General features: G+C 39.0%; 1 long non-coding RNA gene across 1 annotated transcript; it reads right to left on the bottom strand.

Annotated features, from left to right (window-relative positions):
• Positions 1-1,980: 1,980 nt before the first annotated feature.
• On the bottom strand, positions 1,981-22,781 carry LOC112392322 (uncharacterized). Its single transcript, XR_003001658.1, has 4 exons — positions 22,616-22,781; positions 21,041-21,089; positions 12,248-12,485; positions 1,981-2,983 (listed from the first exon to the last, which is right to left on the bottom strand). It is a non-coding gene; the product is annotated as an uncharacterized LOC112392322 (long non-coding RNA).
• Between the last annotated feature and the right edge of the window lie 1,424 nt (positions 22,782-24,205).

The following is a 24,205-nucleotide window of genomic DNA, read 5'->3' as shown; positions in this document are numbered from 1 at the left end:
CCTCTCTACTCTTGCTCCCATTTCAACCCACTCTTCACAAAACATCAAATGATCTTGTCAAAATGTCAGTCATACTGCCACACTCAAGTCTCCTTTGGCAGATTCTCATGGTGCTTAATAAATCAAGTCTTTGACGCAATGGCCTATGACCCTTACATTATATGCTACATGGCTGTATCTTCAGCCACATCGTACACTTCCCCTGCCTCCCGAGCACACACAAGAGCACTAGTAAGATCTTAAGAGGGCAGCAGCATATTGTTTTGATATTCATTATGTATCTACTAAATGGCATCCAACATCCAATAAGTAGGCAAATTATTCGCCAAAGTTTGCAAGCGCCATCTCTCCCATCTATTACACTGTTGTCACAAAAAGCCATTAACTTGCTTTATAGTCTTAGCTCACCACTAAATAGATATAAAACACTAAGCTTGTCACTTACCTCTCATTTTTTCTAGATATAAAATGGAGAAATACTCCTCTACTACCCAGTGGAGCTGCTGTGAAGACCATCAGTTCTCAAAGTGTGGCCCCTGGCACAGCAGCACCTGGGAACCTGTTAGAAATTCAAATTCTCAGCCCCCATCATGCCAGACTTACTGAATCAAGAACTCTTGAAATGGGACCCAGCAATAAACCCTCTAGATGATTCTAATGTACACTGAAGTTTAAAAATTTAGATGAAAACACTGGGGAAAAAAAAAAAAAGTAGAGCTAAATAAATGCCAGGTTATGTTGTTATTACTGCCTTGTATGACAGTATGGTGTTTGTTATGCACCAGTGGTAAATAGTAAAATTACAAAGTCAGGTTTTTCATAAAATAACTTGTGTTGGCTCTTTTAAACACAGAACACCTTAAACGTGAAATACATATATGCAGTATGTAAGCAAGGAAAGCAGAGATAGTATTGCTTAAATGACAGATATAACTAAGGAATACCTGAAACAGTTGATGAAAGGTTATCACTGAAAATTAGGATACTTGAGATTTTGTTGGGCTTGGGGCAAGGATAAAGATGTTTAATGGTCCCTCACATGGTTTGGGTATGATATAAGGTAGCTATTAATATGTATCCTGGCAACGTGGGCAATGTGGGAGTAACCACAATTTATCTTATAAATCTTGACTAATAATGATTCAGGTTTCCAATAATCTGGTCACTTGTATCTATTAGGATAGAGTAAGACAAATGTACTTATTAGGAAGTTCAGGTCATCTGCCTACTGACATACTAAAATGACGATTCTGGGGCTTCCCTGGTGGCGCAGTGGTTGAGAGTCTGCCTGCTGATGCAGGGGACACGGGTTCGTGCCCCGGTCTGGGAAGATCCCACATGCCGCGGAGCGGCTGGGCCCGTGAGCCATGGCCGCTGAGCCTGCGCGTCCAGAGCCTGTGCTCCGCAACGGGAGAGGCCACAACAGTGAGAGGCCCGCATACTGCAAAAAAAAAAGAATCAAAACCTTTACTTTTAATGCATATGCTGTTCCCATGGAAATTTACAGGACAGGAAAAGGGTCATTCCAGAGTCAGTTTATCTGAAAAACACAAATTATATGAAGTCTGTGTGTGTATCCTTATTTAAATGTTCTTAAAAATTCCTAAGTTCAAATGATGTCACAAAAGTGTTAGAAACGTGTAGACCATATAGTGTACACTATATCATGTAAAAATAAATTAAAACAGATTTGGATTATGCTGTCATTTTTAATTTTAATAAAATAGATAATTTCATACTACATAGAGAGCAAGTCCATCCACTCATTGATAAAATTTTCTATAAAAAGTTTAGTAGCTGATTGCGAATGAATCCATTAGAACATGATTTCTATAGGTACAGTGTTCCCATCCTCACCCCCATTCTTGTTAATTTTGAGAAAATTTAAAAATACAGAAAAGTACAAAAAATAAGACAAGATATCCATATACCACAATCCAGAATTAACCAGTATTTCAATATATTTTCTTGCGTCCACATTCATTACATTCAAAAAGCTTCTCTCCAGTATGGGTATTTTGATGTTTAATAACATACTGCTTTTGGCTGAATGCTTTTCCACATTCATTACATTCAAAAGGTTTCTCTCTATTATGAAAATGCTCATGCTCAGTGAGAGTTGATTTGTGGCTGAAGACTTTCCCACATACTTTACAGGCAAAGGGGTTTTCCCCACTACAAATTCTCTGCTGACTGAGGTGTGACATCTGAATGGAAGCTTTCCCACATTCACAAGATTTCTCTCCAGTATGAATTTTTTGATGAATGAGAATTTACTTTTAGCTGAAGGTATTTCCACATTTCTTACATTTGTAGGGCTTCTCTGTGTATGACCTTTCAAATGCAGAGTAAGAGATAAGGTTCAAGAGAAAACTTTATCATACTTAGTACCTTCAAAGCTTTCTCTTCAACTCTAAATTTTCTAATACTCAAATGAAGTTTTGTTACATTCACTGGTTTCTCTCCAGTATGAATTTTCTTCTACTCAATTTGTTATCTAGCTAAAGGTTTTTCAATATTCCTTAGAAGCACAGGGTTTCTCTCCAGCCTGACTTCTACATTTATGAGGTGCAACATGTGAGTGAAAGTTTTACCACATTCAGTAAATTCATAGGTTTTCTCTCCAGTATGAATGCTCTGATATCATATGGGGTTCAAAATTTTTTAAATGAAGGCATTTCCACACTGATTTACACCTAAAGGGGGTTATTACCACAAGGAGTAAGCTGTGGCAGGATTTCCAAACTAATTGATGATTCTTTCCTACACAACTAAGTCTAAATTGTGTTTCAAACTCTTTCTAGGTTAAGTTGAAAAAGGTGTTGCCTTAAAAGATACAAGGTTTGAGATCAGAGGAAGTATTTTTCCAATTTTCTTATATTCACTGCTTTTTTCCTCAGTCTGTACTTTACTGGAGCTGGATGCAACTTGCCTCCCAAGTCTTGTTGCCTCTCTATCTGCTCATCATCTTCTCAGGCTTCTTCTAAAATGGAGTACAAAGAATCATCATTTAAAGGAGTCAATGTGCTTAGAACTGTGGCTGGCACATGGTAAGCACTCAATAAATGTTAGCTTTATGTTATCATCATTATTTATGAATTTTCCCATTACTAGTAATAAAATTTCAGATTGTGCTTTTGGGGATGAACTCGGGTAGCCCACTTCAACAGTATGAAAGAAGCCTCACGACCAATGTCTCCAACTAAATTTTGAGAAGGAAACCTTTATAGAGGACCCCTGGTTGAAAATTAACATTCATATGTACATAAAGCTTAGATTATTCTTGAAAAATAATCTTTCTTATTTCATAATCCAGCAAATTGAATGTAACAAAAATAAGGAATTAACAAACAGGATAAAGAGGTGACCACATAAAATTAAGAAAGTCTACCTGGGATTCCTAAGAAATGGAAAAAGGAAAAATCAACTGCTTCCTTCTAAAACTCCATTAAAATGACAAGAAAAGGGAAAATGGTACAAACTCACAAGAAAAAAGAATATGATAGGAGACATCAATACACACAGGTATTAACAAAATTTTTGATAACATAAAGCACATGGAAGATTTTCAACACACAGAAGAGCTGAGGAAGTTCGAATAACATTAAGGTATTCCAGAAGAGGATGCCAATGTCAAGCAAGCAAATTTGTGCCACAAAATATCAGAAAGATTCAGGAAATGAAGGGAAATCAAGTATGTCAAAACAAGGAATGAAGGATTGTTGCTGGGTTAAAAAAAAAAAAGGTTGTGTGAGTTGCAGCTGGACCTCTACTGTCAGTCAGGAGGACAAAGGACCACTCCTCTGTAAGAAATGGAAGTTATTCTTAGCAGAAATTTAATCAGAGTAGCTCTAGTCTCAGGGACACTCAACAAATGAGATGACAGGTGCTATACTGAAATCAATGGGATCTATATGTAATATGGTGAAACCTCCAGTTCCATTATGCAGCTGATGCCAAAAATTGTTGGCAACCTGTGAGCAGGATATGAAAGGACCCTTTTCTGGACAAACTGAAAGGCCAGTGAAAAACTTAAACAGGATGCCCACCATCTAAGATGATACTTGTTGCTTGTATTTTTTTTTTTTTTTGCTGAAACGAAGTACCTGGCCACACCTGAGTTCATGAGAGTAAGGCAGTATAACACTTCTGCAGAAGGAGACCCTGAGTCCATGAGGCATTCTATTTTTCACCCACTAAAGCCTACCAGATGACTAGAAGCACCCAGGCATGAAAGAGCTTACGTTTTAGTGAATCATTCTTAAGTATGACTGTGCAGCCAGTGTTCCACACACATTAGAGGAACCCCACTAACATGACAGATCAACATTGAGAGAAAAAAGAAAGTCTAAGGAAATAAAGGTAAGGCACAGCAAACAACAAAACCCTAAAAACCAATCACAGTTATGAGAAGATATTTTATCAGTGAAACAATAACAGGATTCTGTAAGCAAGAAGCAGAAAGAAAAAGTTCCCTTACAAATTAAGACTGGGGTTGAGGGGGTGGTGAGGGGGAAGGTGGTAAAGTAGACTGTATTACCATTCACCAATAACAGAGTCTCCTAAGCACAGAGGGGTCATACTGTTAATATGAGCACAGGTGACAAGTGTCATTTCCTAGTAGAAGTTTTGTTTGTTTTTTGGGGGGGGGAACACCTCAGCTTGCAGGATCTTAGTTCCCTAAAACCAGGCATCCAACCCGGCCCCCAGTAGTGAAAGCGCTGAGTCCTAACCACTGGAATGCCAGGGAATTCCCTCTAGAGACTTTTTTCCCCTCTTTTTTTCCTTCTTTCCTTTTTTTTTGGCCACACCATGCAGAATGTAGGATCTTAGTTCCCCGACCAAATATCAAACCTCTGTGCCCTGCAGTGGAAGTGCGGAGTCTCAACCACTGGACCTCCAGGGAAGTCCTCTCTAGAATTCTTAAAAGGCCCACTTGGTACCCCACACAATGAATAATAAAGATGCATACCTAGACACATCACTGTGACATTTCAAAACAGAAAAGAGGCCATAAATGCTCTCAGAAAAAAGAACATGTATCATTCAAAGAAAAAGGAATCAGAATAAAATTTCCCAACAGAAAGACAGGAAGCTAGAGAGAAAATTCTGAGAGAAAAATTTTAAGCTTAGCCTATCAATCTAATAAGACAGTCAAATAAATCCATTTTTCAGATAGGCAAATGCCCAAAAATGCACCTTTTCTCCCAGGATGGTACTAGAAGATGTGTTCCACCAAAATTAGTAGACAGAGAAGGCAACAGATATAGAATCCAAAAAAGAGGGGATGAATAGGGGAAAAAGTGAAGAAAATTTCTATGATAATGGTGATGAAAAGCTATAAGGTAAAAGCTGACTATCAAGTCAGAGTACAGCCAGTCTAGACTGAAGCAGGAAGACAAAAATTCTAGAAGTAATATCTCTAAGGGGAAAAATGGAAGGAGACTTCCCAATGCATTTGACCATGTGGAAACAAGTATTGAGAGGGCTTTGAACTATTCTGAAGAAAGTCCAAGGGAGTCTGTGCTAAATACAGGAAACCAAGCAAGGAAAAGCACTTGGGCAAATCATCTAAGTTGTGAGCTAAACCTAGCCACTTTTCTCATGAAGCACCATTTTTTACTTTATTTTTTGGAGCACCACTAATTTGCTTTAAATAAATTAATAAATGCCTTACAAACTATGGTTATTAAGCCTTGGGTATTGTTTGCCAGGAACTTCCTTCAGACAGAACAAAGTAAGACATCATCTCAAGGAAAACAACTGACAGTATATGTTGCCAATGATAGAATTCAAGTTTTCAAACAAAAATTAGAATTTTGGAAAACCACAAATCCTCCACCATGAGACTGATAGCTTCCCAATACTTAAAAAACTTTTCTAATGAGACTGGTGATGTTAACAAACTGTGATGTTTTGATATTGTATAGTGAGATACATCAACATTTTAAAGATCTCCATAATTCAACAGACAAATGCGTATTACAAAATCATGCATGGGTAAGAGATCCATTCAAAGTTTAAGACAAACCAATGGATTTTATGTAAGAGAACAAAAAAAATGTGTTTCAAATTTCACATTATGGCTAATCTTAAAAAAAATGATCACTTGTCAAGTGTTGGTATAGTACCAAGAATATTTACAATTATCTGAAAAGGCTACTAAAATACTTCTCCCTTTTCTAACTACATCTGTGTGAAGCCACAATTTTTTAATATACTTCAACCAAAACAACAGGTTACAATAGCAGATTCTGCTATCTCCTATTAAGCCAGACAATAAAGATATTTACAAACATGCAAAACAATGCCACTCTTCTCACTAAATTTTTTTATTTTGGAAAATTGTTATTTTTATTAAGAAACAATGTAAGTTTATATGTGATGGGGTTTTTTTAAATTAATAAATGTTTCTAAAAGTTTCAATTTTTTGTTAAATAAAGTAAACATCACAAAAGTCCACATAATAAACCAAAGCTCTTTGCGGGTCCTCAAGTTTTAGGACTGTAAATTTTATTGCTATTGGGTACTGGGTTTCCTTCTGTGGTGATGAAAATGTGATAATGGTGATGACTGCATGACTTTGTGAATATATGAAAAACTACTGAACTGTATATCCTAAAAGGGTAGATCTGGTTAGCTGAATTATATCTTAATAAAGCTGTTATGTAAGAAGAAGAAAAAAAAAATGTTAAGCGTTCCTAAGACCAAAAAACTTTGAGAACCTGATGCTCAAAACATTTCTCATTATTCATTCCACAAATACCTTCTTCTTTCCTACTATGTGCCTGGCACAGTTTTAAGCTCCAGGGATAAATACTACTGAATAAAACAGACAAAATTTTCTGCACCCATCAAGTTTATATTCTAGTGGACAGAGACAAATAGTAAACAAATGAAGGAGATGGTTTGTTAACACGTTTTAAGTGATATGGGGTAAAATTAGGGAAGGGATAGAGTTTCAATTTCAGATGGAGAGGCCTCTGAGAAGGCAAGATTCAAGACATGAAGGAAGAAAGAGTGATCTGGAGGAAGAGCATTCTAAGCAGTAGTTAAGTAAGTTCAGAGGCCCTGAGGAAAAGCCTGCCAAGCATGTTAAATATGCAATCAGTGAGTCACAATCACACATATTATGTCCCTCATATCCTTTGGCTTAGCCCGATCCCCTCCTATTTTTCACACTTCTTAGAATTCACAGAACCTCCTGGAAGCAGCTCCACTAACATGCTCTTAAAAAGACTTCTCCAATCTTGTCTCTTACTTCTAAACATCTTTCCCTTAACTACTAATCACAATCACATTCACTTTTCTTAAAGTAAGTGTTTCATATGAAATATTTTTAAACCCAAATTTGTATGTAGCTAAGTCTTAACATGCTAACTCTGATCTGAGATGCTGGATTGCAGTAACAGCTCCACTCTTTTCTTTAGATGGCTGATAGCAAGTATTTTTTAAATATAGGGGGGCATTACCAAGGGGGAAAAAAGGAGGGGAGGACAGTTTAGAGTTTAAAGACTAAAAAGACAACAACCAAACCCAAAGTTTAAACCTTGACTGGATTCTGGTATTTAAAAAAAAGCTATAGAGGGAGCTCCCTGGTCGTCTAGTGGTCAGGATCTGGTGCTTTCACTGCTGTGGCCTGGGTTCAATCCCTGGTCAGGGAACTGAGAACCCACAAGGCTCGAAGAGGCCAAAAAAAAAAAAAAAGAAAAAAGCTACAGAAAGTACTTTGGAGATAACTGGGGAATCTGAATACGGACTATTACACAATATTAGCACATTATGACTAATCATCTAATGTGTGGTAACAGTATTTTTGTTATATAGAGGGATGCCAGTATTTTTAGAAAATGCTTACTTAATTTTTTAGGAGTGAAATGTCATGCTGTTTGTGTGCTGTAGTGCACACAATACACATGCACTGGGATACAGATACATCAAACATGGCAAAATACTAACTATTGAATCTGTGTGGTGGGTATAGGGGAGATCACTGTACTCTTCTTTCAGTGTTTTATGGTGTTTGAAGATGTTAAGAATTGATTAAAAAAACAAATGTTCCACAATAATAATTCAGATTATTTAACAAGTTACACATGTGTAATCAAAACTGCAAACAGAAAATATAAAACATGGGCCTTCCTTTCAACAAGTTCATAAGATATCCAGACATAAAAACAAACAGAAAAAAACCACTTAAGATGGTATTTACTAAGGACTTTTGAATTTCTGTGGAAAATGTGAAGCAGGATGGACAATCAGAAAGGAGATCAAAAAAAGAGGAAGTAACAGGTTTAAATAAGCAGGAACTAAATAGGTAGGGTATTTCATAATCAAAGGCCAAGATTCAAATAACTTTATAGAAAGGAAATATGTTCACATTTATATTCACATGGTTAATATGCCCTCTCTTGATTAGAGCAAAGTATATCTTTTAAAAGGTTTGACTGACCATATCACAAGGACCATAAGAAAAGAAACAATCCAGACCTAATTTGAAAATGGTTTGAAGTAACATCTGGACCTGAAATAATGAGCTGAAATCTCTAATTTGGGTAGGATATTAATGATTTCACGGTCTGACACAATGAAAATGAAGTCAATTGGACAGTTGTTTATCCCGTAAACAGGTAAAATCATGGTGGGCAAGACAAAAAGCCTGGAGGTGCCAAAATAAAAATTGATATTTATAGAAAGAATTACTTCTAACTTCAGAATGAATGAGTCACTTTCTAGGAATCAGTTTATAAAGGGAAAGAGGAAAGGCAGAATACAAAGTTCCAGAAGCCACCTCCAGTAAGAGGATGGGGGGGGGGTGGGGCGGGCTCAAAAGATAAGGAAACACTTAAGACAGAAAAAGCAACATCTCAGGCCATCAAAGCACCAATCAAGCTGAAGTGGGAGAGAATTCCTAGAGGAGGGACTCAAACATAACATAAATAGATGCTTTCTTCTAAAATGATAAAGACATCTCTGCTCACTTTATGCCTGTGAAGGAGAAAGATAAAGAAGAAAAAAAAAGGGAAAACGGCGTTGTCGATAAGAGTAGGAAGTGGCTATAATTCTAATGTCTTATGAGAAAGGATATGAGTGGGCAGCTGCCATTGCTGTTTTTAGGAACAGCTCTCATGCACAATGCTCTCCAAAAACAAAAGGCACAGCTTCAAGGGCCATTATCACTACCTCCTTGTTTCTAACAACAGAATCCAGGAATGTAGGCTGGATGCAGGAGACTTGGTGGACACTCTGGCATCCCTGGATGGTAAGAAAAGTTAACACTGAGCAAGGAAATGCAGAGACCCCATCACTGAATAAAGCAGCTTATTAGTACAGCAAAACAGAAGTCATCACAAGTTTCTATCTCCCTAAATTCCTGACTTGTGCATCCAACTGTCTACCTGAATATGCACTTAGATGATGGACCAGTAGATATGTCACAATTAACGAGTCCAAAAGAAAACTCGTGATCTCCCAAAATTCCTGAAGTCTTCCTATCTCAGTAAATGGTAACTCATCCTCTTCTAGTTAAACAGTCATCAACAACTCCTCTTTCTCTCATAACCAACATAAAATAAGTCAATCTTGTCAGCTGTTTCTTTAAAATATCTTAAGAATCTGTGTGTCACTAAGTACAATTACTACCTAGATTACTGCAATAGCCTCCCATTAATCCCCTCTACCATGTTTTCTTTATAGCAGCCAAACTGTAATTCTGATCTTTTCACTCCTCACCTCAAATCCCCCCGCTTTTTTCTCCAAATATTTCATTTTTATTAGAGTATTTTTTTTGGGTGGTAGAGCATATTACAATCTCAATTATCCTAACAGGCTTTTAAAGGAAAGCAGTTCTGGGACGTCCCTGGTGGTGCGGTAGTTAAGACTCCAAGCTCCCAACGCAGGGGGCCTGGGTTCGATCCCTGGTCAGGGAACTAGATCCCACATGCATGCCGCAACTAAGAGTTCACATGCCACAACTAAAGAGCCGGCAAGCTGCCAACTAAGGAGCTCACGAGCAGTGCCGCAACTAAGGAGGAAACGAGCTGCAACTAAGGAGCCGGTGAGCCACAACTAAGGAGCTACCAAGCCACAACTAAGAACTGGCACAACCAAATAAATAATAAATATTAAAAAAAAAAAAAAAAAGAACCCAGAATTCCTTCAGGTTCACATGCCTGGGAGGAGCAGGGAGAAAAAAAAGGAAAGCAGTTCTATCTGACAAGGAGAGAAGAATCAATGTTTAGGGAATGGTTATTAAGCAGAGAGGAGTAGAGTAACTCTTCCTCCATATGTCAGCAAACTTGAATACACTCAGCTTTGATACCTTGCCAACTTGCAAAGCATCTAATGGTGGCCTGAGCCACAAGGGATAAATGAATTATGGTATTTAACAATATTTATTGCTTGACTACTGGCTTCATACAATTTGGTGATTTACCTCAAAACCCTTTGATGGTCTCCCAAAATCACTCAGAATAAAGGCCAAAGTCTATGATTTGGCCTGTTAACCTAATCAAACCTATTCTTATTTCCTTTGTTCACTCTGCTCCAGCCCACTGCCCTGATCATTATTACCAAATACTTCCCTCCCCACTCTCATACTCTTAAATGCCATCCTCTTAATGAGACCTTTCCTTGACCAACTTCTTTAAAATTATAACCCCTCAACTTGCCCTCTCTATGCCAGTTTTCCTTGCTTTACTCTTCTGCATAGGACTCATCACCAACTGATAGAATATATCTTTTACCTATTTATTCATAGTCTGTCTTCCCCAATTTGAATATAGGCCTCAATGAGGAGGGAGGAATTTTTGGGCTTCTCTGGTGGCGCAGTGGTTGAGAGTCCGCCTGCCGATGCAGGGGACACGGGTTCGTGCCCCGCTCCGGGAAGATCCCACATGCCACGGAGCGGCTGGGCCCGTGAGCCATGGACGCTGAGCCTGTGCGTCCAGAGCCTGTGCTCTGCAACGGGAGAGGCCACAACAGTGAGAGGCCCGCGTACCGCCAAAAAAAAAAAAAGAATTTTTTACTGCTTTGATCGCTGACATTTCCCTAGTAACTGAACTGGTGCCAAATTCAAATCATTCAGTAAATACTTATTGAATATACGAATATACTACGTTGGTAGAAATGTAAATTGGTTTACTTCTCTTGAGAACAATGTGCCTATTTCTATCAAATCTATAAAAAAACATAACTTTGACCCAGCACTTCCACTTAGAGTAAATTATGATGTAACTATATCTGCACATCTCTGCAAAGAAATATAAACAAGTATATGCACATACATCTTCAATTGCATAAGCCTGGAAACAACCTAAATGTCCATTAGTACGAGACAGGTTAAACAAATTAAATGTTGATACAGAAAAAAAGAAAACTATGTACACAATAGAATACATACCACCATTTACATGAAAAGGAAAACTGAGGGCTTATATATATTCATATTTGCAGCACAGATACATAATATATGCTGGTTTATTCGTAGACTACCTCAAGAAGGATACATGTGAAACTCTTAAAAGTGACTGCATCTTTGAAAAAGAACTACAGGACTCAGGGTCAGAACAGCAGACTTTTTCACTGTATACCTGATGTTCAAAAATTTTTACAAATTCACGTTAAACTAAAAAACAAATACAGACTCATACATCCATACACACACACACAGCAGACAGGCAGAATTGACTTCTAAGGCAAAAACTTCTGAAAGAGGTACAGGGGGGCAGAAGGGAGTGAGGCAGGAGTTTGTTGATGTATAATGGGGACGTTGGATAAGAAGACAACAGGAAGTGTGATTACAGATGTAAAATATAATGCTGAGGCATTTAACCACTAGAAGAATTAGAGAAATTGGTAAGTAATAAAAAGGAACCTAAATATCAGATAATATATAAAGACTTAAGACATATAAAAGAATGCACAAAGGAGTCTATACACATCAGGGGATATGAGACCGAGGGCATCATAAGAGAGAGAACAATGACACAGAGGCAGTACAAATGAAGTGTGAAGTGCTGACATGCAGAATAAAGGTAAGAGGGGAACCTGGTCCTCTAGCATCTGATTAAAGGAATAGACTAGTAAAAGAAAAAATGACTGGAAATGTCCTTCAGGTTTCTAAGGAATTCATATCAAGTGGTATTCTAAGACTAGGTAGGGCCTGTAAGAAAACATCCTTAAAAGCATTTCAGAGGTGGCAATGCCGACTGAACAACTGTGACCTGCCTGGTTGTGATGCACTCACCTGGACAAATTTCCTTTACACTTCTTTCTCCAACATCCACAGTTCGTCTTCTTGCTTCAACAGAGGATCACAGACAGCTTGGCCAGCTTATAACCTGCTACTGGGGAAATGACACAGCACTAGAATGTTAATGCTGGAGCCAAAGTTCTGTCCTAGAACTCAGGCTGAGCCCTGGGGCCTCCTGGCCTTCTGAAGGATGAGGAAGGTGCAGTCTCCAGGAATGCACAAGGAAGCGACCCTGTGAAAAAGAACAAAGTAATGACTTTTTGTCTTAGAGATTAAAGCACACACATCTATATGAGCAAAGGGACTATTTGGGTCCTGAATTTCAAAGCCATACACTCATTCAACCTTTTAAGGCTCCACACATCCAGAAATGGAGGAAGAAAGAGGGAATGTATTTTGAAAATTTGACCTACATAGGAAAAGCTGTTCATACCTTACATGACTGGCTGCTACTGTTCTCTAGCACCACATTCCTATGTAGGCTCCTAAGTGGATTTTAACTGTGGCCCTTATTCCTGGATGAAATTCAATACTCATATCTATGACTATAACAACATACACCTAACAGAAGTAAGCCACATGGATAAAGTTGTTCTTGACAGTATTCAGGAATAAAAACTGAAGTTTTCCTGGAGTCCTAATATTTACTTTGTTAGCAATATCCTCTGAAAGAAACTATATACTAAAAATGTCCTGTAAATATATGTTCATTCACACATTCAAAAAAACCGTTTTTAAGAACATTATTGGGACAATGGACAAAATTTGAATATGGATTTTGAATTAAACAATAGTATTGGCATTATATTTTCTGATTTTGATTACTGTACCATGGTTATGTATAGGAATGTCCTTGTTCTTAGAAAATTTATGCTGAAGTATTTGCAGATAAAGGGAGCATGTATACAACTTAGTCTCAAATAGTTCAGAAAAAAAATGTACACACATATTTGGAGAATAAGAGAAGGAAAAATAAAGCAATAAAAAAGTAAATGATTGGTGAATTTCGGTAAAGGGTATATGGGACTTTTCTGCACATATACCCTTCTCTAGAAAGGGTACATGCAACTTTTCTATAAAGTTGAAATCATTAAAAAAAAAAAAGCAAAATCCTAAGTTACTACTTATACACTCTATCTACTATGCATTGAAAAAGCTTGGTCACCAGCTTGTACTGGGGTGTGGCAGATGGAAGGCTTAGAGCCTGCTTTAAACAGTAATGTACACAGAGATAAACATGAGAGAGCGAGTTGCCTAGAAACACCCTGCAAAAGGAGATCAAGTTTGATCTTCTGGACATTCAGAGTGTCAGGTTTCTGAGGATCATGCAGGCAAGTATATCCATTACACAACTGCATATATAAATTAGGAGCTCAGAACAGCCTAGAATGGAAATGGGAATTTGTCAGTTGTCAGAATATCACTGCTGTTGAAGACAGGTGGAATACTACTGTGACTGCTTATAGAGAACATACACAGTCCGTGCAGATGGTCAAGGATGGAATCCTAGGAACACCAAAGGTCAAGGACACAAGGAAAGGTTTCACAGGAGCATGGTGGCTGTTTAGTTTCAATCTTTCAAATACTTTTCCTGAAAACCATATAAAACATCAAAAATAATGGGGTAATGGGGAGGGTGGAACAAGGGGGCAAGAAGCTAATCCATACACTACATCTGTAGTGAAACTAGTAGAGAAAATTTATGTTAACTCTAAATTATTTGTAAGTACGGACCAAAAACCCAAAATAGCCGAAGTGGTACAGGAACCACAATAGTGTAATAGGTGTAGCAAGAAAGACTAGATAATAGCGAGAAGTCTTTGAGGTAACAGATCTCAGAAATAACTAGCAGATATTCATTCTCAGAATGAGGGATTCACCCTGAGTGAGAACTGTTGTAATGAAGTCTAATCATGAACAAGACTAGCCACAAAAGAAAAGACAAACCCCCAAACTCCATGTACCTCTGCCAAAGGGAAACCCAAACAGGAGGCCTAAAGAAGTTACAAAGAAGCCTAGGAAGAACTCAAAACGCTGAGGGAGATTCTCAGGACTTAAAGAGTTCAGAAATCTGCAGCTAGTATTTCCTTACAGAACGAGTAGACCTTACCCTAAGACGGAACTAATGAAAGCAAGACCTAGATTAAACAGAAAGAGACTGCAGGGGAAGCAGAAAGAGCAGGCTTAAAAAGTACTTGGGGGCTTCCCTGGTGGTGCAGTGGTTGAGAATCCTCCTGCCAATGCAGGGGATATGGGTTCGAGCCCTGGTCCGGGAAGATCCCACATGCTGCGGAGCAACTAAGCCCATGTGCCACAACTACTGAGCCTGCGCTCTAGAGCCCGCTCGCCACAACTACTGAAGCCCCTGCACCTAGAGCCCTTGCTCCGCAACAAGAGAAGCCACCATAGTGAGAAGCCCGTGCACCACAACAAAGAGTAGCCCCCACTCGCCACAACTAGAGAAAGCCCATGCACTGCAACGAAGACCCAACCCAGCCAAAAATAAAATAATAAATAAATTTATATATTAAAAAATATAAAGCAGGGCTTCCCTGGTGGTGCAGTGGTTGAGGGTCCGCCTGCCGATGCAAGGGACACGGGTTCGTGCCCCGGTCCGGGAAGATCCCACATGCCGCGGAGCAGCTGGGCCCGTGAGCCATGGCCGCTGAGCCTGTGCGTCCAGAGTCTGTGCTCCACAACAGGAGAGGCCACAACAGTGAGAGGCCCACGCACCGCATTAAAAAAAAGCAAATGCATCATCCTGGAAGGCAAGTACTATGAAGATTTATGGGAAACAGAGAGATGGAGATAAAAGTCGGCCTCAACCAGGTTAGGGTCATCTAGCCAGAGAAGGTGTGGAAGCCCTCTGCTTTTAAACACTAGAAGAGGCACATGAGCTTTGAAGTATAGAATGCTACTATGTTTCCTTTTTCCTGGTACTTGTCTATGAATATCTACCTCATACAAACATGAGAAACACAAAATATTTTGTCTGTGTCCATACAAGGATGCTTTAAAGAAAACAGTGGCAATGAACACCATAATTTTCCAACAGTTAAACTCACCTGAAAATACTGCCACAAGTAGATAAAAAATGAAACACAATGTAACAAAATTAATTTTTTAAAAAAGACATAAAAACTTTAAGAAGCAAGCAAAGCTATAAAAAGAACACAAAAGATAAATGGAGAAACTGATTTAAGAAATGGTCACCCAAAAGGAGGAAATGGAAAGAAAATAGCAGTGGACATCTTATTTTTGTTATATTTGACTTTTTTTTAAGACTGCAGCTATCAGAGTTTAGAGGGATTTTTATTTCCTTGATTAACGTGATCTTTCCTGGTTGTTGTATCTGAGGCATAACAGTGGTCTCATCCTTAAACGTTTTGTTTCTACTCACATCCCCAGAGACCCAGGCAGCATGGGTAATTTATACATATATAGATAATCATAATCTATATCTGACCATGAAAGCCAGCATCTTACCTAATGCAAAAATATTGAAGGCATTTCTATTAAACTCTAAATAAAGATAAGGATGCCCACTGCCTCATTTAAAAATATAATTATAAACAATAATTCAGTAAATTAAGCAGGGAATAAAATTAACTTATAGAAATCAACAAACTTTGGGACTTCCCTAGTGGTGCAGTGGTTAAGAATCCGCCTGCCAATGCAGGGGACACGGGTTTGAACCCTGGTCCGGGAAGATCCCACATGCCACGGAGCAACTAAGCCCGTGCACAACTACTGAGCCTGCGCTCTAGAGCCTGCGTGCCTCAACTATTGAAGCCCATGCGCCTAGAGGCCATGCTCCGCAACAAGAGAAGCCACCACAATGAGAAGCCCGCGCACCGCAACGAAGAGTAGCCCCCATCACCGCAACTACAGAAAGCCCGCAAACAGTAACGAAGACCCAACACAGCCAAAAATAAATAAATAAATTTATATATATAAAAAAGAAATCAACAAGCTTTATATATAGCACAATGACTCCATTCATAACAGCAATATAAAAAATAAAGTACTTAGAAATAAACTTAGTAAAAAGTGTCTAAAACCTATATGAAGAAAATATTAAAACACTCTAGGGCTTCCCTGGTGGCGCAGTGGTTGAGAGTCCGCCTGCCGATGCAGGGGACACGGGTTCGTGCCCCGGTCTGGGAAGATCCCACATGCCGCGGAGCAGCTAGGCCCATAAGCCATGGCCGCTGAGCCTGCGCGTCTCGAGTCTGCTCCGCAACGGGAGAGGCCACGACAGTGAGAGGCCCGCTTACCGCAAACAAACAAACAAACAAAAACCACTCTAGAAGACCCAAAAGTAAACTGGAATATATACAACACATATCATGTACATAGACAAGAATATTTAATATTATAAAGATCTAATGTCCCTTTTGCTAAATTATTTTACAAAATTTAATGCAATATCAGTTTTTTTCTAGAATTAGACAAGCTGATTCTAAAGTTTACACAGAAAAATAAACAATTAGGAAACTGAAAAAAAAACAAGCAATAAGAGAAGAGTAGCTATAATAGATATTAAAACAAAATTATAAAGCATCCATACTAAAAAGATAAATATTGGTACACGAATATAGGCTGGAAGATGGATGAGAATATCAAGTCCAGAAATAGACCAAAAACACGAGAATTTAGTATATGATCAAAATGGAATCTTAAAATAGTGGAGTTAAGGCGTTTTAATAAATGGTGTTGGAAGAACTGGGTAGCCTATTGGAAAAACATAAACCTGGATGCAAACCTAAATATCATACACGAGGATATGAAAACCCATAGAAATTATAATCTTTTAAGGATTTGAAAGTATAGGTGAAACTTGGAGTGGGAAAGGCTTTCTATGACCATAAATGGAAAGACTGATAAATCTATTACATAAAAATAAAAACTTCCTGATTCCACATGGTTTAAAAAAACAAACCAATGTGAACAATATCAAAACACAAATTTAAAACTTGGAAAAAAAACTGCAACTCATTTCACACAGGGCTAACCTTTCTAATGTAATTTAACAGCTCCTAGAGGAAAGAGACACCCCATAGTAAAAGGAGAAAAAGGATATGAACAGAGTTCCCAGATAAGTACATATGGCCCTTAAACATACGAAAGATACTCAACCTCACCCATAATAGAGATGTAAATTAAACCTACACTGAGATACCAATTTTCACTCATTCCTTTGGCAAAAAAAAATATGTAACTCTACATTGTGATGATAAGGTTCTAGGAGGAAAGGTGTTCTTTTAGATTGCTAATGGAAATGAAAGTACTTAGCCCTATGGGCAATTCTACTTGTAGCAATCTACTTTAAAGATAATCTTGCATAAGTACAAAATGACACAGATGAAAAATTATTCATTACTGCAGTAACAGCAAAAGACTGGAAACAACCCAAATGTCCAGAGCAGAATCAACTACGGTACATGCACACAATGGCATCTTATTTATAAGGCAGTTAAAAAGAAAAATATATATATAATGATTAATAAAGGATATCTCCAGGACGTATTGTTAAGTGAAGAAAGTGAGGAACACAGATGTACATAGTACATCTTTTACGTAAGGACAGTGGAGGATAGGAGGGAAGAATAAACATACACTAATGGCCCAACAAACAAAAAAAATCTACTTGAAGGATAAAGAGACAAAAAAACAAGAAACTATATTTAATTGGGACAGAGAGGAATGTGATGGGGGGGAGCAGAATGAGATATCTCTATGAGATACAGTTTTTGTTGAATCACCGAAATGCATTATTTACTTTTTATATGATCAAATTGATTTTTTGAAAAAGTAATCCCTGAACTTGAAAACAAACTGAAACAAATGAACTCAACTGTACATTAACTTGGTAACATAATTCCTCAAAGAAAGGATTTATTTCAAATGACTTTAGAACAGAGAACTTTGACTACACATCTTTCCTGGGATGCATTCTAAGGACAAAAATAGCTACAAAGAAAATTTTCACATGATACAGTATGTTTATGGTTACTACTATCAACATTGTTATTTCTGAAACCATTTTTTTTATAGTGGAGGATAAAGCAAATAATCCTATACTTATATTAACCAGTTCCAAAATTTTTACTATAAAATACAATTAGGGGCTTCCCTGGTGGCACAGTGGTTGAGTCCGCCTGCCGATGCAGGGGACACGGGTTCGTGCCCCAATCTGGGAGGATCCCACATGCCGCGGAGCGGCTGGTCCCAGGAGCCATGGCCGCTGAGCCTGTGCGTCCGGAGCCTGTGCTCCGCAACGGGAGAGGCCACAGCAGTGAGAGGCCCGCGTACCGGGAAAAAAAAAACAATTAGGAGCTAAGTATGAGGTAAAAATACTGAACCATTTAAACTGAATTATAAATACTAATATGAACTCATGATTTTTCAAAATGGGTTTTCTAGTTCCATCTCTGAAATGGCCTTGAAACAATTACCTCTGCAGCAATAAAATAACATCCAGGAGCTACCCTGGGTCTGCCCGCCAGTGCAGGGGACATGGGTTCGATCCCTCGTACGGGAGGATCCCACATGCCGCACAGAGGCTGGGCCTGTGCGCCATAGCTACTGAGCCCGCGCTCTGGAGGCCACAAGCCACAACTGCTGAGCCCACACGCCACAACTACTGAGGTCCGTGCGCCTGGAGCCCCTGCTCTGCAACAGGAGAGGTCACCATGACGGGAGGCCCGTGCACCACGGCGAGGAGTGGCCCCCGCTCTCAGCAACTGGAAAAAGCCCACGCACAGCAATGATGGGAGAACGAACATCCAGCACCCAGATCTTGGTCTCCAATACCACTCTCCAGTAAAAGGAACCAGAGCTCCTTGAAGAAATAGCTAATTCCAAGTCTGGGAGGGAAGGTACAAGATGGGCCTGGAGTGCAAGATAGCTTTCAAAGTTAAATGGGGGCAAGTTAAAATGAGACTGGAGTTAGCATGAAGGAATGTCCACTGACTAAAACTGTGACAATATGACTATCAAAAAGAAAACTAGCTGCAGTTATTAGAGCACAACTTTAAAATGATGCTTAAAGAAAAAGCCAGGATAAATCTGACACAATTTGAGGTAGCAATCAAATAAATGTAAAAGAAATGAAAAAACTAGAAAATCACTTTGCAACCTTGAAGAAATTATTGATTCAGCTAAGGATTATTTATTGGTGTTAAAACCATTCATTAAATGATTGATGGGGAATGGACATTTGTACTGTGCCAAATTATGAAACCATTCAGATTACACTTTGGTCATAAAGGGGAAAATAGAATCACTAATGGTGGACCAGTCATATATTTCTGTCCTGATGTTATGCAATTTGAAGATCACCTCTGATGTAGTCTGACCCAAAACAGGTCACAATTAGAATTTTTAAAGAACATCATCAGAGGCTCTGAATTAGAACCATGAGAAAGTAACCATCATAGAAATCAAAGAACAAATCTCATGAAGGAGGCAGTGATGAATTTCTAAGGATGAATGTAACCTGAACAAAGAACTCTAACTTCCTCATTCCCGTTACAAAAGAAAATGTCAAAAAAAAAAAGCTTAAACATTGAAATTAAAAAAGAGCATCTACATATCTGAATCTTTCAGAAAATTTTACCAGAAACAGTAAGAATGAATGTACTGTTTCTGAGGAAATTTTTTGTCCCTTTCTGAATTTTCTAAAAATTTTTATTTTATATTGGAATATAGTTGATTAACAATGTGCTAGTTACAGGTGTATGGCAAAGTGATTTAGTTACACCCATACAAGTATCCACTCTTTTTCAAATTCTTTTCCTATTTAGGTTATTATATTGATCTGAGTTCCCTGTGCTATACAGTAGGTCCTTGTTGCTTATCTATTTTAAATATAGTACTGTGTACATGTCAATCCCAAATTCCCAGTCTACCTCCCCCCCCACACACACTCTTTTCCTCTGGTAACCATAAATTCATTCTGAGTGTTTGCTTTGCAAATAAGTTCATTTGTATCATTTTTTAAAGATTCTGCCTATCATATATTTGTCTTTCTCTGTCTGACTTAACCTCACTTAGTATGATAATCTCCAGGTCCATCCACCTTGTTGCAAATGGCATTATTTCTGAGGAAGTATTATTCTGTAGATAGTAACAATAGTACTACTTAAAGTTTATCCAGTACTACTAATAAGGCACTATTCTTTAGAACTCCTCCATCTACACAACTACTCTGTGAATCAGATACTATTATTTTCTCTATAATACTGGATGAGAACCTGAGGCACAAGGGATTACCTGCCTAAGGTCACCAAGGTACAAAGTGGCAGAGGAAAGAGTCTGGTTCTATGGCCTACTTTTAAAAAAAAAGTACTTTGACTTTTGAATATATACTAAATTCATATAGTTAGGGGAAAAAAAACAAAACAAAACATAGAAAGCTATTTGCCCTTGTCCTATCTATGCCAGTACCTCTACCCCCAACAGAGGTAGCCACTCTTACTAGTTTCCTGTGGATCTTGTTTCTTAAAGGAAACAAATACAAGTATATATTCTTATCTCTCCCCTTTCTTACTCTAAATGAAGCATACCATATATTCTGCATCTTGCATTTTTCACTTAATACATTTCTGGAGTTATTTCAGTGTCAGTATACAGAAAGCTTCCTCCTCATTCTTTTATAGAGCTGCAAATTATTCTGTTGTATACATACATCATAATTTTATTGAACCAATCTCCTACTGATGGGCATGAATTGTTTCTAATCTTTTCCTATGTGAAACACTGCTGCAATGAACAACCTTGTACCTGTACAACTTCATGTAAATTCAGGTACATTTGAAGAATGAATTTCCATCTGTAAAATAAGTCAAAAAGAAAATACATTTGTAGTTATTATACATACTGCTGAATTGCCCTTCATAGGCCTGCTTCCTGCTAATACCAATACTATTTTAATTTCTGAGGATTTAAAATGTTACTGTTGGGGGAATTCCCTGGTGGTCCAGTGGTTAGGACTCTGCGCTTTCACTGCTGAGGGTGCCTGTTCAATACCTGGTTGGGGAACTAACATCACAAAAGCCCAGGGGAGTGACAAAAAAAAAAAAGTAAAATGTTACAGTTGGGCTCCCACCTCCCCACACCCCAACTGCTTTCCTTTTTCAGAGTTTTACTAGCTATTCTAGCTTGTCTATTTTTCCATATGAAGTGCAGAATCAGCTTACCTAGGTCCAAAAAAAAAAAACTGGATACTTTTATTGGGATAACATTAAATTAATAAATTTACTTAAACTAAATTTGCACACACTTCTTTAAGATGTCTTCCTATTGAAAAACAGTGTATTTGTTCACATCTTATGTTATGCCCTTTAGCAGTATTTTAAAGTTTTCCAATAGTTTTGCACATTTCTTAAGTTTATTCCTCAATTTTAAAAAAACTGTTCTTGTAAATAATGGTTTTCTTCTATTATACCTTCTAACTGGCTGTGGTTTGTCTATTTGCAGGCTACTCATTTGTAGACATTGATTTGGTCCCCAATTATTTACAATCACGTGAAGGATAACTGAAGGTGGATTCCTTACTTTTTCGTTACTTCACAAAATCCATACAACCTGGGAACACCCCCACGCGTTTAGGAGTTAGGACAACTAACTAGTCCAGACTCATGTATAAACACTGAAGGAACTAAGTTTTTTTCAAAGAACGAGGATAACCGTGCCGAACCTAGAACCCCAAACCCTTGACTCCCCAGTCCTCGGCCTTCTGCACTATTTGACACTGCTTCTCAACATGTAAGACTGATATTTACTCTAAATTAACAGGAGACCTATTAAAGTACCCCAAAGATCAGAATATTTGAGACCGTTTGAAGCAGGCTCCCCATAACAAAAATTTCCTTTGAAATATTTGTTTAAAAAAAACACGGTGATTTGCATTCTACCCCAATTAAAAACAAACGCGCTTTTATACAAAAGTCCATTTAAAAAGTATTTACCACTTAGCTTTTATATCATCCTTCAAATCTTCAAGTAAATTAGATGTTCCAGGAAGACGGCACCGTTATTATCAGCACTTTCGACACGGGAAGTGCCGCTCGGATGTTATTTTCTCAATGCTGGTTTCCTACATCTCTCTCTCTTAGAAACAACCATACACAATGCTGCACCCACAGTTTCTCCCTCAATCTCAAACATCCGATCAAACTTGCGGTCAAACTCAGGGTCATGCACGCTCGAACCCTCCTCAGAGGCCCCCACCCCCACCCTACATGTAGGCCAGAAGCTCTTAAACCCACTCCCCACCCTCGCGCCGCACCCCAATAGATCTAGAATCCTTCTCTTCAACCTCCCAGACCCCATCGGCCCAAGACACCCACATCCCACCTCCTATTTTCGCGCCACGTGGATCCAGGGGCCGGACTGACCCGCGGACAAAGACCAAAATGTCCACTCGGTGCGCTGCGCCTGCGCACTCCGAGGCCGAGTGAGCACTCCCAGAAATCTCCGCGATGAGGCCCGCACGGTCACCGCGGCCAAGCGCAGGCTGGTATCTAATTACCGTCTATCTACAGCAACGCCGCTTTTCCGGCCTTGGACTACATTTCCCTTAAGGCTTTGCTGGTCGACATTCTATGTCTCTCCGTCTGTCTTTCCCACGCGAACTTGGCGGCCTCTTCCTGTGATTATGATGCTCTCAGGGTGAGTACTTTTGCCTTGGAGGAAGATCAGCTCAAGCCTGGTGGAAGGTTTGGAGCCGGAACCCCACCCCGTCTTTGAAGCCTCCCGAGGGCAGCTTCAAACGGGCCAAGCCCATACTCTGAGGTTATGAGGACGCCATCTTCTCTGTAGCTGGTCTGGCTCTGGACTACATTTCCCAGAGTCCACAGCGGCCCAGCGTTACGTCTCTCTTGATGTCGTGGCGAGGTCGTTAGCTTCGCAGGGCCCCGGACGCGACCACGGGGAGGCAGAAGGTGAGGGGTCTGGGAGTCCGGGGCGGGGACAGGGCGTGTCCAGAGAGCCTTGGGTTTTTGCGCGCTGGCGCGAGCGGGCTGAAAATACACAATTCTGAATGTGTCTTTGTGTGTCATGGTGGTGAGTAAATTGTGTGACTGTGTGTGCCTTAGGGGGTGTGAGATTGTGGCTGTGTATAAGGCTGTGGAAGTGTCTATGATCGTGTTTCATTGTGTGTCCTAAGAGTGGCTATGTGTTTGTGTGACATTGACCATTTGTTACAGCACCAAGTGTGTGGGTGTGAGGTGCCTGTGACTCCAGTACTCTGACAGATTTTGGCCCTGGACAGTGATAACCTCAGCCTTTCCCGGTAACACCGAAATTGGGCATGATGTCCAGTCTTCTCTGCTTTCCCTCCCCTGTGTGGGAGGGTCGGGCGATGACCCTTTAAAAATGCCCTGGTCCCTCATGATTGCTTTTGCTTGACTCTTCTCCAAGAGACGTATTGAGAAGAGAAGGAAAGAATTATTATTGAACATCCAAAAGCCAAGTTCTCCGTGTATCAGTTTTTCTTCTTTCCCTGAAACCCTTCTTATTATTCGTGATGTGTTAAAAAAAAAAAAACAAAAAATTTAGCCAAATAAATGTGAAGATTAATTGGCTTTATTCAACAATTCATGAATCAGCCAGCATCCCATCTACCAAGTAGAGAGATACTCCAAGGAGTTGTACAAAATGGAAGGTTTTTATAGGCAGTAGGAAAGTGGTGCAAGGAAGTTATTAGCAAAAGAAAAGAAAAGATTGTTTTAGGCCGGGACATCTTTTAGGGGAAGGGAATGGCAGGGGTCTTATCATGCAGATTACCTCACTAGTGCTAATCAGGAAATTTCAGATTGTTTAAAGAGCACATTTTCTTTTGTTTGTTTGTTTGTTCAGTTTTTATTTAGGAGCACATTTTCTTGAGAGAGATTGAAACTGGAATTGTCTTGTTTGCTGTTATGGGGGCACATGACCCCATTTGGG

The sequence above is a fragment of the Neophocaena asiaeorientalis genome, unplaced genomic scaffold (assembly GCF_003031525.2).
Source record: "Neophocaena asiaeorientalis asiaeorientalis breed wild unplaced genomic scaffold, Neophocaena_asiaeorientalis_V1.1 scaffold280, whole genome shotgun sequence".
Classification (NCBI taxonomy): domain Eukaryota; kingdom Metazoa; phylum Chordata; class Mammalia; order Artiodactyla; family Phocoenidae; genus Neophocaena; species Neophocaena asiaeorientalis.
Note: the sequence above shows the minus strand (reverse complement) of the source record. Positions and strands in the feature narration are given on the sequence as shown.